The sequence below is a fragment of the Natrix helvetica genome (genome assembly GCF_964273705.1).
Source record: "Natrix helvetica genome assembly, chromosome: 3".
NCBI classification, from domain to species: domain Eukaryota; kingdom Metazoa; phylum Chordata; class Lepidosauria; order Squamata; family Natricidae; genus Natrix; species Natrix helvetica.
This window is the reverse complement of record NC_138549.1, coordinates 123,076,891-123,089,522: the sequence shown is the minus strand read 5'-3', so window position 1 is coordinate 123,089,522 and position 12,632 is coordinate 123,076,891. Positions and strand designations below refer to the sequence as shown.

Below are 12,632 nucleotides of genomic sequence, written 5' to 3'. Positions count from 1 at the left end.
GTACTTGGATTGTGACAATTAAGTCAAAGGATCCAGAAAGAGAATCTGTCCAAGAAGTACTTAATTGCACAGGGGAGTAGGTGATTTACTTTTCATTAATTGAAAAATACTAGGAAGGCACTGTTAAAAAAAAAAACTTGGAATAAATTAGTCAATAGTTTTCCTTTCTTAGAAAGTCATAACACTGATATAATAAGCAACCAAGGTGTAATACAAACATGGGTAAAGCTGTCTGAATTGAACATAGTTGAAAAGTCATTACCACTGAAGTGCCTTCTCAATTAGGATAAATAGAAACATTATCATTTTAGAATGTTGCATTCACACATAATCAGGGAAAAAATATTCCTAGGAATTGGCTACTTAAATAATGATAAATTAATGATTAAAATAAACAGAAGATTCTTGCTCTTAGTGATTCATTTGGTAGGATTATGTTCTATGTATCATAGTGGCATTTCTTTGGACAGTTGGATGTTCATAGCAATAAAAACAAAACAAAATATCAGATTCTGGTGTTTATCTTTTGCCCCAGAAAACATAGTCTAAGTGGTTTCATAGTTTCTATTTCTGGAGCAACTCTCTAAATCAGGGGTGTCAAACTCGCGGCCTGCAGGCTGGATGCATCACACGATGGCCATGCCCACACCTGGTTTAGTGAAGGGGGGGGGGAAATCAACAGTATGTCACGTGATGTCGCCGTGACAATATGAGTTTGATACCCCTGCTCTAAATGTATCTCTAGATGAATGTGTCCAAATCATCTCTGCCTTTAAAGGGGAGATTATTTGGTACATGAAAACAGAAGAATTGAATTTACACTGTACAGTTCCAGCTGTTTACTTAGAAAGGTAGGGTGTATCTGGAATTTCACAGAAGCTGCAGATAAAAGGGCAACTATGTTATACTGTTTTATTCTGTTTTGTTTGCTGTTGATTTGTGGTATTGTGGTCAGTGATTGTAGTAAAGAATTGAACTAAGTACAGTTCAATTAAAATTACTGTAAAGAGTACAGTAATTTTGAGGGGGAAAAGGATAGTTTGAAAAATTGTAAGGCTTGTCTGCTTGAAGGGACAGGACCTGCCTATCACTTTTCATTCAAGCAGCTTATAACACTCAGGTTCTGTTACCCATGTTATTGTATATGTAACATATGCCATTTAAAATCTAATTTTATTTTATCATGTCTTGGAAGGAAGTCTTTTTCTGTTCATTGGGACATAACCTTAGTAGCATATCAAGAATTGCAACCCAAGATGACTATTCTTTCAAATAACTTGTGTTTTGATTAGAAATAATTTCTCCCCCCCCCCCATATTCTTATATGACAAATGAGATCAGGGATGATGCATAATTCTGTATGTTAAAGGACGTTTTTCAGATTGTCTCAAGGGTTCACTCTCTCCTTATTGAACAGCATTCTTACCATAGGCGTATGCAGCTCTTTTTCTTATATGTTATCTGAATAATCTCCTCTTAGAGTGTGTTAGGCTACATAGTGATACAAATAAATTAAGAGGTTAATAGAGGAAAAACCTGCTGCCTCAGCTTTTCTTAAATGTTTCTTGGTTCTCTGCCACAAACCATTTTATTTATTTATAAAAGTTATTGGCTGCCTATCTTACCACAGGGTAACTCTGGGCGGCTTACAGTTACATCTAAGTTAAAACATAAAAAGTTAAAGTCAAACATTAAAACCAAAGACACATGGGTGGGGCGGTGGAGTGGGGGAAGGTGGGATCTGTTATTACTCAATCAGCCACCTCCATTGTGCTGTTCCCTCACTGGCAAAATCTCCTATTATCCATCACCAAGATACTTTACAAAAGACCAGAGTGTTTTAACTCTGTTTGAAGCAAAAATCAAGAACATGGAGGCATAACCTCAAACTGACAGGAGGGAAATTCAAAAGTAAGTTAGAAAGCATTACTTCACAGAAAGATTAGTAGAAGCTGGGAACCAACTTCCAGCAGAGGTAATGGGTCAGTCATCTGTAAATGAGTTTGAGCATGCTTGGGATAAACCAAATGTCCATCATCTGACAAAAATTAAAAAGATAAATAAAAATACCAGTAATAATTAAAATATATAAATTGATAAGAAAGCAAAAAACAAACTCAAAGGACAGACTTGATGGATTACTAGGTCTTTTACTGCCTTCAGTTATCCATGTTTCTGTGAAATGGAAATTAAATTATTGTTCTCCATTTTCATACTATGAACATCTCAGAGGTTTCTTTATAAATTAGGATTACGTGGAGATATTGCAACCATCTTTGAAAGAAATAGCATGTGAGAAATGATTTTGATTTCTTGCCATTAATATTTGGGTTGTGGTCAAGCTAGAAAAAAAGGCAAAATTGTGTAATGCCTGAAATGGGAGCGCCCTTTGCCCTAATTTTAATTCATTATATTGTCATTATCTTTGAATAACCCATCAAAAGTGTTGAAAGCTCAATGGTCTGGAATCAAAAATGTGTATCATTGTCCAAAACTGCTTATGAAAAGCATGGTTGGTCTAATTCATTCAAGGTGTCAGAATCAGAACTACAACTTATAGTTCAGTTATCTCTCGTTTATGAGAGGAAAGAGCCGTCTTTCCATCATATTTAAATATATATTCAGATGTATACAGCATAGAGCTAATTTTATAAATCCCCAAGAAAAGTAAATTTGTTTGAGAGCTTAATTCAAACTTTCAAATCTGAAGACCAACTCTGGAGTTTGAACATGTCCCTTAAGAACATATGCCAGCAATATCTTTTAATTGCTCTGATACAGCAATATAACTGAGAATTCATTATGTATTTTGACATGTATGCACCTACATCAATGAAATTGTTTGGAAAATGTGGAAGAGAAAAATAACATTGGCTCCTAACAAAAGAGGTTCAGATATTTTTAGAGGCGTCTGATTTAAAAGGACATGGGAAAATGCCAATGAGCATTTAGGTTGGCTCACAAGCAGAGCTCCTTGTGGGCAGTGAGCTGTAACTGAAATCTGAGGGATTGTGGTGTGAGAGGAGTTAAAAGCCGTTTTTGTTTTTGTTTGTTTTTGCTTTTTTGTTTTTCATTTTAGAACCTTTAAACAATACTTACAAACCCTAATTTATGAGCAAGGGTGGAGTCGGTATCCATGTAGCTGGAACCGTTTGCAGCAATAATCTCTTTCTTTGGCAGCTGCCTTTAGCCTTAGGTGTTTGACATTCAGCCAGTTTCTAGGGCCTTTTCCTCCTAAATCCTTTTGGATGATCTCAATTAGGTCTGCTCTAGACCTAAGATGGACAGAGATTACCATTGCAAATGAATACGTTCTTTCTAAGACCCACCAGGAAATAATATTGCCCCAAGAGGATGTTGTCCTCTTGCATAACCCAGCTGCAGCATCCTTCCACCACTCCGGTGTGAACTATAGCCCGATGCCTCAGAGCTATCATCAGGGTTTAAAATGCTGCCAAACATGCTGAATTTTATTGTAAACAGCCCTTCTACTTCTTATAATCTGGAACCTAATAGCAGACACATGTGTTGGGACCTAGTTTTTCATGGATAGCCTGCCCTTTTAAAGATGGGCGGTGCAAGTTCTGTTAACATACCTTGGCAGTTGTTTAGCAGGAGAATTGTTTGCTTGTAATTTCTGACAGGAGACACATTATTGTGGGAACCTGGAAAGCTGAAAGCTCTTCTTTTTTGCATTTAGGATCATTTTAAGGTTTTTATCAGGTTTATAGATGGTTCTGCATGGGTGATTATTTGGAATACCGTCCATCTAATTCTAAAATAAGGATTGTTGTGTAGTGTTTAGTTGAGATGAGACTTACTCTAAAATTTGTTGCAGTTTTGCAATCGCCACTTGAACATTCTGTAATAGTGTATTTCACCACTTCACAAGTTTTCTTTTGTCGTTAAGATTTGAAAATGCATTTGCAACATAGTTATTGCAGTCCCTCTGTATTCTTTTGTTGCCCTTTGCTGACGTACCTGTTCCAGATTTAGGGGTTAAAATAACTCTATTCTGACCATAAAATGAAGTTTTTTAAAGATATGGAGTATGGTTACTAATTTTGGCATAGAAATGAGTGGGTTTGCCAGTCTAAGAAATGAAGCTTTCCTTCATGCCTTGCTTCAGAATGGTAAGCATTGTTAGCAGGGGTGGGGTCTGCCTGGCTTTGCTGCCGCTTCGCTTACGTGTGTGCTTGATGCACGCTCTGCATGCATGCACGGTTTAATTAACATTGTGTGCATGCACAGAACTAAAAAACAAGATGGCGATGGCGGTGATGAGGGAACCAGGTCAGGGGCGTGGCAGGCCTGGGTTGCTGCTGATTTCAGCGACCCAAGTTGCCATACTACTATCGGTTCGGCTGAACTGGTAGGAACCTACCATTGTTCATAAGCATCTAAAAGACATCTGTGTAGCGAAAAAAATCCATTTTGCATCTAGTTTGCAGTGAAACATAACTGCTGTTCTTACCAGCTGAGGTGATTTGAGGCTAACAGTAATAAACTCTTATGACTTTCAAAACTGATGTTTAAGAATGTTGATGTTTTAATTAACTCCTCATGTCTGGCCTTATATATTGAATTTCTAGGCTTTGTCTAAAATTTTAAGAGCTCAAAGCAAGAATGGAGCCTGAAAGAGTTTGTAGAATTTATTAAAACTATAATGTATTTTTATTGTGTCATTAAATAACACAAAAATTAGTCTCTGCTATAGCTACTAAATGACTTTAACACCTCTTCTTCCGAATGACAGTACCAGGAGCAACAAATTCAACTAGTTCTGTTGATGCATGTCTTTGTTTACATTCTGCCCTGAACAGTGACAATGAATATGTTGTTGGAAGACCTGAAGAACTGGGTTAGGGATAGATTATCATTAAGAAAATTCTATGTATTCTATGTCAACTAAGAGTTGACACCAACATAGTGGCACATAATAAATAAAAAGGACTGCCCTTCAGGTTAACAGAGTCAGCAGCTCACATTTCTTCTTAGTTTAGTGAACCTTGTTAGTTCGCTGATTCAGACATTTTGTAATTCTGAAAGGTGAATAATTTATACCAGGGGTATAAACTGGCGGCCCATGGGCTGGATGCATAATGCACAGGCCATGCCCACCCCAGCTCTGCAAAGGGGGGAAAACGTCACTGTATGTCATGTGATGGTAATGTGATTCCGCGAGCTTGACACTGTGATTTACATCTTCCTAGTCTAGTGAAGTAACTGAGATGATGTGTTGATTTTGCAAAATTTGCATTAGTTATGTTTAATGAAGGCAAGAAATATGTTCTACTTTGCAATGAATCTGAATCATTTAATTTTTCCTCATTGAAAGATACTTTTTAACACTCTTCACACCATTTCTTTTGGCAGAATAATTACTCTACACATTATAATAATGTTTAAATTTTATGACCAAAGTATTATCTGTTGATATATATTTAATGCAGATCAATGATTGAAGTGAAGACAGCAATTAAAAGCACAGAGCTTGTTTGCAAAATTTCTTTGGCATTTTTTGAGCAGTTCAAATTGTTGCAGTCTATATTAATTATTTTTGTTAATATCTGGAGGCTCTGTGTTTATAATCCTTATGGCACCCAGCAGACCTTGGCTGTTCTCAAAAAAACTAAGTTTAGTAGGACCTTGCTACCCAGGAGCTGAGCTAGCTAGAGAGAGTCTCTCCTGTTTTACTGTCTTAGTGTATCCTTGTGCTACATTTGTTCAACAACATACATGGGGAATATTGGTTCCATTTCCTAGCAGCAAATGTTTCTTCTCTGGAAGTAAGAAAGCAATTTGGCATGGAAAGACCCTCTGCAGCATAACATTTGCACCTAGTCATGCCAAGAAAAAGTATGGACTGTTACCGAAGCTGTGCAGGGTGGGATACATATTACAATTTCTGCTGCTTGGGTGATTGAACTATGAGCCAATCTTTGGAAAACATGTGGTGTAATCATGGAACTATTGGGCTTACTCAGTTCCTAATGTACAGAAAAGTTCTAAAGTTGACTTTACTTGAGCAAATGTGTAGCAAGATGTAAGCCATATGGAATTACATTGATTTAGAATGAATTCTATTGCTATGATAAAAGCATTTGCCTAGGGTTTGTACAGAGTTACCAGTTATGGCTTGTTTAGTGTATACATGAGTAATATTTTTATCTGGTCTAGGGCAAAGGTCTCTAAACTTGGCAACTTTAAGACTTCTGGACTTCTGAACATGCTGGCTGGAAAATTCTGGGCGTTGAAGTCCACAAGTCTTAAAGTTGCCAAGTTTGAAGACCTCTGGTCTAAGGCAAAACCAGTCACATTTAGACCCACTTCAATCAGTGACCTTGAGTAGTGGGATCTCTTAGTGGTTCTTGTTAAAGTTCAAGTGTCTCACATTATATTTAAATTTCATTCAGTTTTGAAAACAATTTTTATTGTGCTACAGTGTGAGAAATGTCTGAACAAAATCCACTGAGGGGCCAATGTGTTTAATATGCAGTATAATAAAACCATAAAACTGTACAATAGGACAGGGCTATTTAAAACAACACCCAACGTCCTGCTTTGTACAGGAATCAAAATAAAAATATCCCTAACAAATGGCTGGTTACTACCCATTTGAACACATCTCGGAATACAATAATTAGTTCCATTGTTAAGTTGTTAATATTCAGAAATTTTAGTATTCAGTTGAAAGTTGCATCCTGTAGCTAAAATCCATTCTTTCCTGTCTGGCACCTTGGATATTTTTAATATGTGAACAAAAAGAAGAGATGCATTAATTGCATATATAAAATAAAACAAAATAGAAATTAAAAAGGGTAGAAGACATAAAGGAAATGGTAAAACAATTAAAAAATGAAATTGATGAATATGAAACAAAAAGTTCACATCTGCAGTTTAAACCATTTAACATGCAGAGTAGTTTTGATCAAACTGCATATTATTGATTAAAAAAATCAGTTGATATGTAGAAACATGAACATATATCTCCAGTCTGGGTTCAAATCCAATATAGCAGGTCAGAAAAAAAAACTTTATTTTTTTTAGTCCCAGACCATACAAAATCCACTTCTTCATTTTTTTATATATTTTGTTTATATAATTTAACAATGTATTCACATTTTTACCTCTGAATTATCCTGGCACAACGTTGACAACTTTATGGATGGTAAATCAAGGTCCCAACATGGGACTCGCTATTTCCTTCATAATGTTACACTTCGAAAATACAGAACTGAAAGCCCATTTTTGTTAAACACGTCTAAATAATTGCACCTTAAGATGACAGGATACAAATGTAATATTATTTAAAATTAATTGTCCAATTCTTTAAGATGGAGTATTCCAGTTCATTGTTTAAGGTTTTTTTTTTTTTTTGCAAATTTTCCACTTTTCTATCTTGTTCATACATTTTGGTTGTCATAAAAAAATCAGTGGTGACTTTGGAAAACCTAAAATCTTTTCCAATTATATTGTTAATTTCATATTAAGAATTTAGAACATTTGCATGTTGTTAATGTACCAGGCTGACACTGGAAGCTTGAAAAAAAAATTAAATTTGAAACATTGCTATTCAGCAATTATTTTTAAAATCTACTCAAAGATTCATATATATTCTTAGATTCCTTTTAACTCTCCCTGTTCTTTCCTGGAACCTAATTGTCTCAAGTTCCTCTTGCTCTCTCAGATTCTTCAGCAGGAAGCTGTCACCTATCAGCTATAGGCATCTTTGTAGGAAACGAACTTTTTACATTTCACACTGCAGCACACATTCTCTTGGAACACATTTTTCTGCTCTTTTATCCTCTCACAACCCTTTTATTTTTCCCATTTTTTTGCATAGTAGGATATAATTATACAATACAATAGTAGAGTTGGAAGGGACCTTGGAGGTCTTCTAGTCCACCCCCCTGCCTAGGCAGGGAACCCTATACTGTTTCAGACAGATGGCTATCCAACATCTTCTTAAAGACTTCCAGTGTTGGGGCATTCACAACTTCTGGAGGCAAGCTGTTCCACTGATTAATTGTTCTAACTGTCAGGAAATTTCTCCTCCGTTCTAAGTTGCTTCTCTCCTTGATTAGTTTCCACCCATTGCTTCTTGTTCTACCCTCAGGTGCCTTGGAGAATAGTTTGACTCCCTCTTTTTTGTGGCAACCCCTGACATATTGGAACACTGCTATCAGTCTCCCCTAGTCCTTCTTTCTCTTAAACTAAACATCCCCAGTTCTTGCAACCGTTCTTCATATGTTTTAGTCTCCAGTCCCCTAATCACCTTTGTTGCTCTTCTCTGCACTCTTTCCAGAGTCTCCACATCTTTTTTACATCGTGGCGACCAGAACTGAATGCAGTATTCCAAATGTGGCCTTACCAAGACATTATAAAGTGGTATTAACACTTCATGTGATCTTGATTCTATCCCTCTATTTATGCAGCCTAGAACTGTGTTGGCTTTTTTGGCAGCTGCTGCACACTGCTGGCTCATATTTAAATGGTTGTCCACTAGGACTCCAAGATCCCTCTCACAGTTACTACTACTGAGCAAGGTACCATCTATACTGTACGTGTGCATTCTGTTTTTATTGCCTAAATGTAGAACCTTACTCTTTTCACCATTGAATTTCATTTTATTAGATAGTGCCCAATGTTCAAGTTTGTCAAGATCCTTCTGTATCTTAAGCCTATCTTCTGGAGTGTTGGCTATTCCTGCCAGCTTGGTGTCATCTGCAAATTTGATGAGTTCCCCATTTATTCCCTCATCCAAATCATTGATGAAAATGTTGTAGAGTACTGGGCCTAAAACAGAGCCTTGGGGTACTCCGCTGCATACCTCCCTCCATGTAGATGCAGTTCCATTGAGGATTACATGTTGAGTGTGGCTGGTCAGCCTGTTACGAATCCATCTGGTGGTGATGCTGTCTACCCCACATTCTTCTACTTTATCTAGTAGTAGGTTATGATCTACCTTATCAAATGCCTTACTGAAATTATATGAAATGCTATTTAAATAATCAGTATAAGTATATCCTACCTTTCTACCTTGTTTATTAGGAGTCCTGAGGTCACACATAAAAAATGTTTCAAGCAAAATTAATTTAAAAAACAAATAGGAACAAAACCTAAATCCCCGTTAACATAGTCCAGTCTCCAATGAACAGAACTAGCTAGAAAGTAATAGAGGGGAGTGGAAATTTGTGTCAAATGGACAATTGAAACAAAGCAAGATTTGCTAGCATTGAAATGTCATGGAGAAAACCAATAATGTTCTGGAAATTCAGGGTGAAATTCAGGTATGAAGGTACGTAGATATAATTTTTATTTTGCTAAACTTCAGGAGTATATAAAAATGAAATGTATGCTTTGTAGAAACACATTCAAGGTAATATAGAATGTAATATTTAACTAGAAGATTAATAGAGTATATAATTTTTAAATACTCTAGAACAGCCCCCCCCCCCCAACCTCTGGGTCGTGGCCCGCTACCAGGCCTTGAGCTGCTTGGAACCGGGCCACGGAAGTGGTGGACGCACGCTTGCGTGGAACCATCCCCTCTCTCACCTCACCAGTCCGTGTCACTGCGTTTTTTGGATTGCCAGCTGTGCTTAAACTCTAAGACAGTGTTTCTCAAACTTGGTGACTTTAAGTCCTGTGGACTTCAACTCCCAGAATCCCCCAGCCAGCATAGCTGGCTGGGGGATTCTGGGAGTTGAAGTCCACAGGACTTAAAGTCACCAAGTTTGAGAAACACTGCTCTAAGACATACAGAAGACTGATCTGACTCTTATCACTAAGCTCACTACGCATGTCCACATTCTTTTCCACATTTTGCTTCTTTGTTCACCTGCCAAGAAGGTAGGCAGGAACTCTGCCAAAATGTAATCATTAGCTAGTAAGTTTTTGTTTTCATTTTCTTTACAATAAAATGTGTTTCTTAGAATATATCTCGGGTTTATTTTTCTTAATTATAAAGTATACTTCAAGGAAAAACCACGGTTCATCCCTCATTAAATACAATTACCCCAGGAGGGGAACAGGGCTGAATTTCCACCCTGACAGTCCGCAAAGCCAGAAACATTGGAGAACTCTGTTCTAGAGAGTATTTAAACAGCTGTGGTGGAACAATGTTTAGAATGCAATATTGCAGGCTAATTTTGCTGATGCTAGGAGTTTGATTCTCACCAGTAAAGATTGACTCACTTCAATCCTTCCGAGGAAGGTAAAATGGGGACCCAGATTTTGGGGGGGCAGTTTGCTGACTTTGTAAACTGCTTAGAGAGGACTGTAAAACATTATGAAATGGTATATAAGTCTAAGCATTTTTGCTATTGCTATTTTTATTTTATTTATCAGATTTATATTTTTAAGGTAGGTAGTTCTCTGAAGGATCAAGCAGGTTTACTATTCATCCTTTGTAAGGTACATAAGCAAGATCAGCTACAACAGAGAGGATAAGGAAGGAAGTTGCTTTGCTAACTACAGATTTTGTACAGGATGAAAACATCCTATGATGACAAATCAATGTTGTACCTTAATCAAAATGAGGGATGCTAAATACTTAAAACACTTATCACTGGAGTGATATTAAAGTCAGTAATGTCTAGACTGGGGAGGGGGGGGGGAAGGCTGTCTTTATCCATGCAGAATGTGCTTCTTTCACTTTTTGTCCTTCAAAGTCTAGACAAGGGTGGGGAACCTGTGACCCTCCAGATGTTGAACTGCACTTTTAGCCTCCCTCCTGTTGGCCAAGTTGACTATTGGAAATTAGACATCTGGAAGCTAAGGATACCCCACCCAGGCAAAGTTTAAAACTCAAACACTTAATCTAGAATTAAAAGAAGAGAGAAGTGGAGAGAAAAGGCACAGTTCTAAAAGCCCCACCATGATTTTCAACTCTAATTGCTGGATAGAAAGTATATGTATGTGCTGATATTTTGGCAGGTGTATGTTATAGAACCAATATTTTAGAATAATGAAAATCTGTAGCTGTACAACAATTGAGACTGATTGAATTTTACACAAAGCTGTGATTAATAGAATGAGGGGAAAATTCACTCTTCTTTGGTGGTCCTTTATCATCCCATGACTTTAGCCAAGAATAATTACTTTTCCAATTGTACATTTTAATGCTGTATTTTAATTATATCATGAAGCAATATTGGTACTTTTCTGAATATCTAGGAGCTGTTCCTATACAAAACATGCTACACTGAAAACTGAAATAACTCTCGAGTGTGCCTGGGCAAAGTGATAATCTAAAAGGAATGCAGGAGTGTAATTGGAAAAATAGAAGAATAGTTTTATAAAGGTCCAATTCACTTCCCTTGTGTATTTCTGTAGTTACATTTTCTTTGCCCAGACCATTATTTTTCTGTCACCCCTTCCCCATCTGCCCAAATTCTAACAAGACTTTCCACTACACTTTTTGGGAAGTTTGCTGCCTCTCAACAATAAAATTCAGACTATTTTTTTAAAATAAATAAATGCCTGTTTTCAATTCTACTTGGCTATTATCCCAATAACAATAACTCTGAATTATCCAACTTGACATACGTAGTTTAAATTCTAGCCCAACAAATCGAATAAAAATCTTGAAACACCTTTCAGAGATTAACAGTTCAGAAACAATTTAATGGTCTCTTTTATCATGGATTTCTATTGTTTGGTCCTAGCATGCACTTAGACTGTAATAGAAATTGTAACAGAGACTGAAATTTGTCATAGAAGATAAGTCTTTAGACACTTGCCATTCATAGCCTTGTTAAATCGTTTTCCTAATCTCTTTTTTTATTAAAGCTCTGTATGATGAATAGAAAATGTCTTTTTCAAAAAAGCATAATGAAACTCTTTTGAAAAATATTATCGTTCAGAGAAATGCAAGGTTATGATCAGCTATCCTGATATATCTTTTCCAAACAAATTATATGATTGTTTTAGCATATATCCAGTAGTAGTACATCAATAATTCAGATTAACAAACTGGAAAGAATGAGCTATTGTGATGTTATGATGTGAGAGAAGAAATCTTTCCCCAAAGAATAATAGGCTTCTTATCTCTCTCTCCTTAAATATAGTTTTGGATATTATTAGTATCTACTTGGAAAAGGATAATAGATCCTTATAGGAAATAATTTTCCTAATATGCGAAGAGGTCTGGGCTGAATGAGTTACTTAAGTACTCTGTTATTAACAAAACATTGCACCATTAAAAGATAAAACCTTATTTATCTTGGGTTGTTGTGCAGTATCATGACAACGCCACTTGAGCTAAGCTGCTTTAGTCGAACGAAAGGATTTTCCCAAAGAATTGTTAAGTGTTGTAATTTAATTGTATTGGTATAATTATTATTGCTCCAATTAAAGTGATTAGGAATAGCCTAAATGTATTTTGCCTGTAGTTAAGCTACACTCTTCAGTTTTACATTTGGTTATCAAAAATGTAACTATTTATCTGTCTTAATCATGGATCCAACATTATCAGATGTTACCAAGTTCCAGGAGTTTCTGGAAAGTAGACTATGAAATATGCCACCTGGGCTATTTCTGATGTGGCTCACATTGAATTTAAAAGTTTTTTCCTTCATGAATTAGCCTTGGAAATTTTCACTAATCACTTAATATTCCACGGGAGG

The 12,632-nt window shown here is 36.4% G+C and overlaps 1 protein-coding gene across 3 annotated transcripts in view; it reads left to right on the top strand.

The window, feature by feature from the left end:
- LOC309389901 (bombesin receptor-activated protein C6orf89 homolog) overlaps positions 1-12,632 on the top strand; it is a 31,341-nt gene that overhangs the window by 6,547 nt on the left and 12,162 nt on the right. The gene's annotated exons all lie outside the window — the stretch shown is intronic.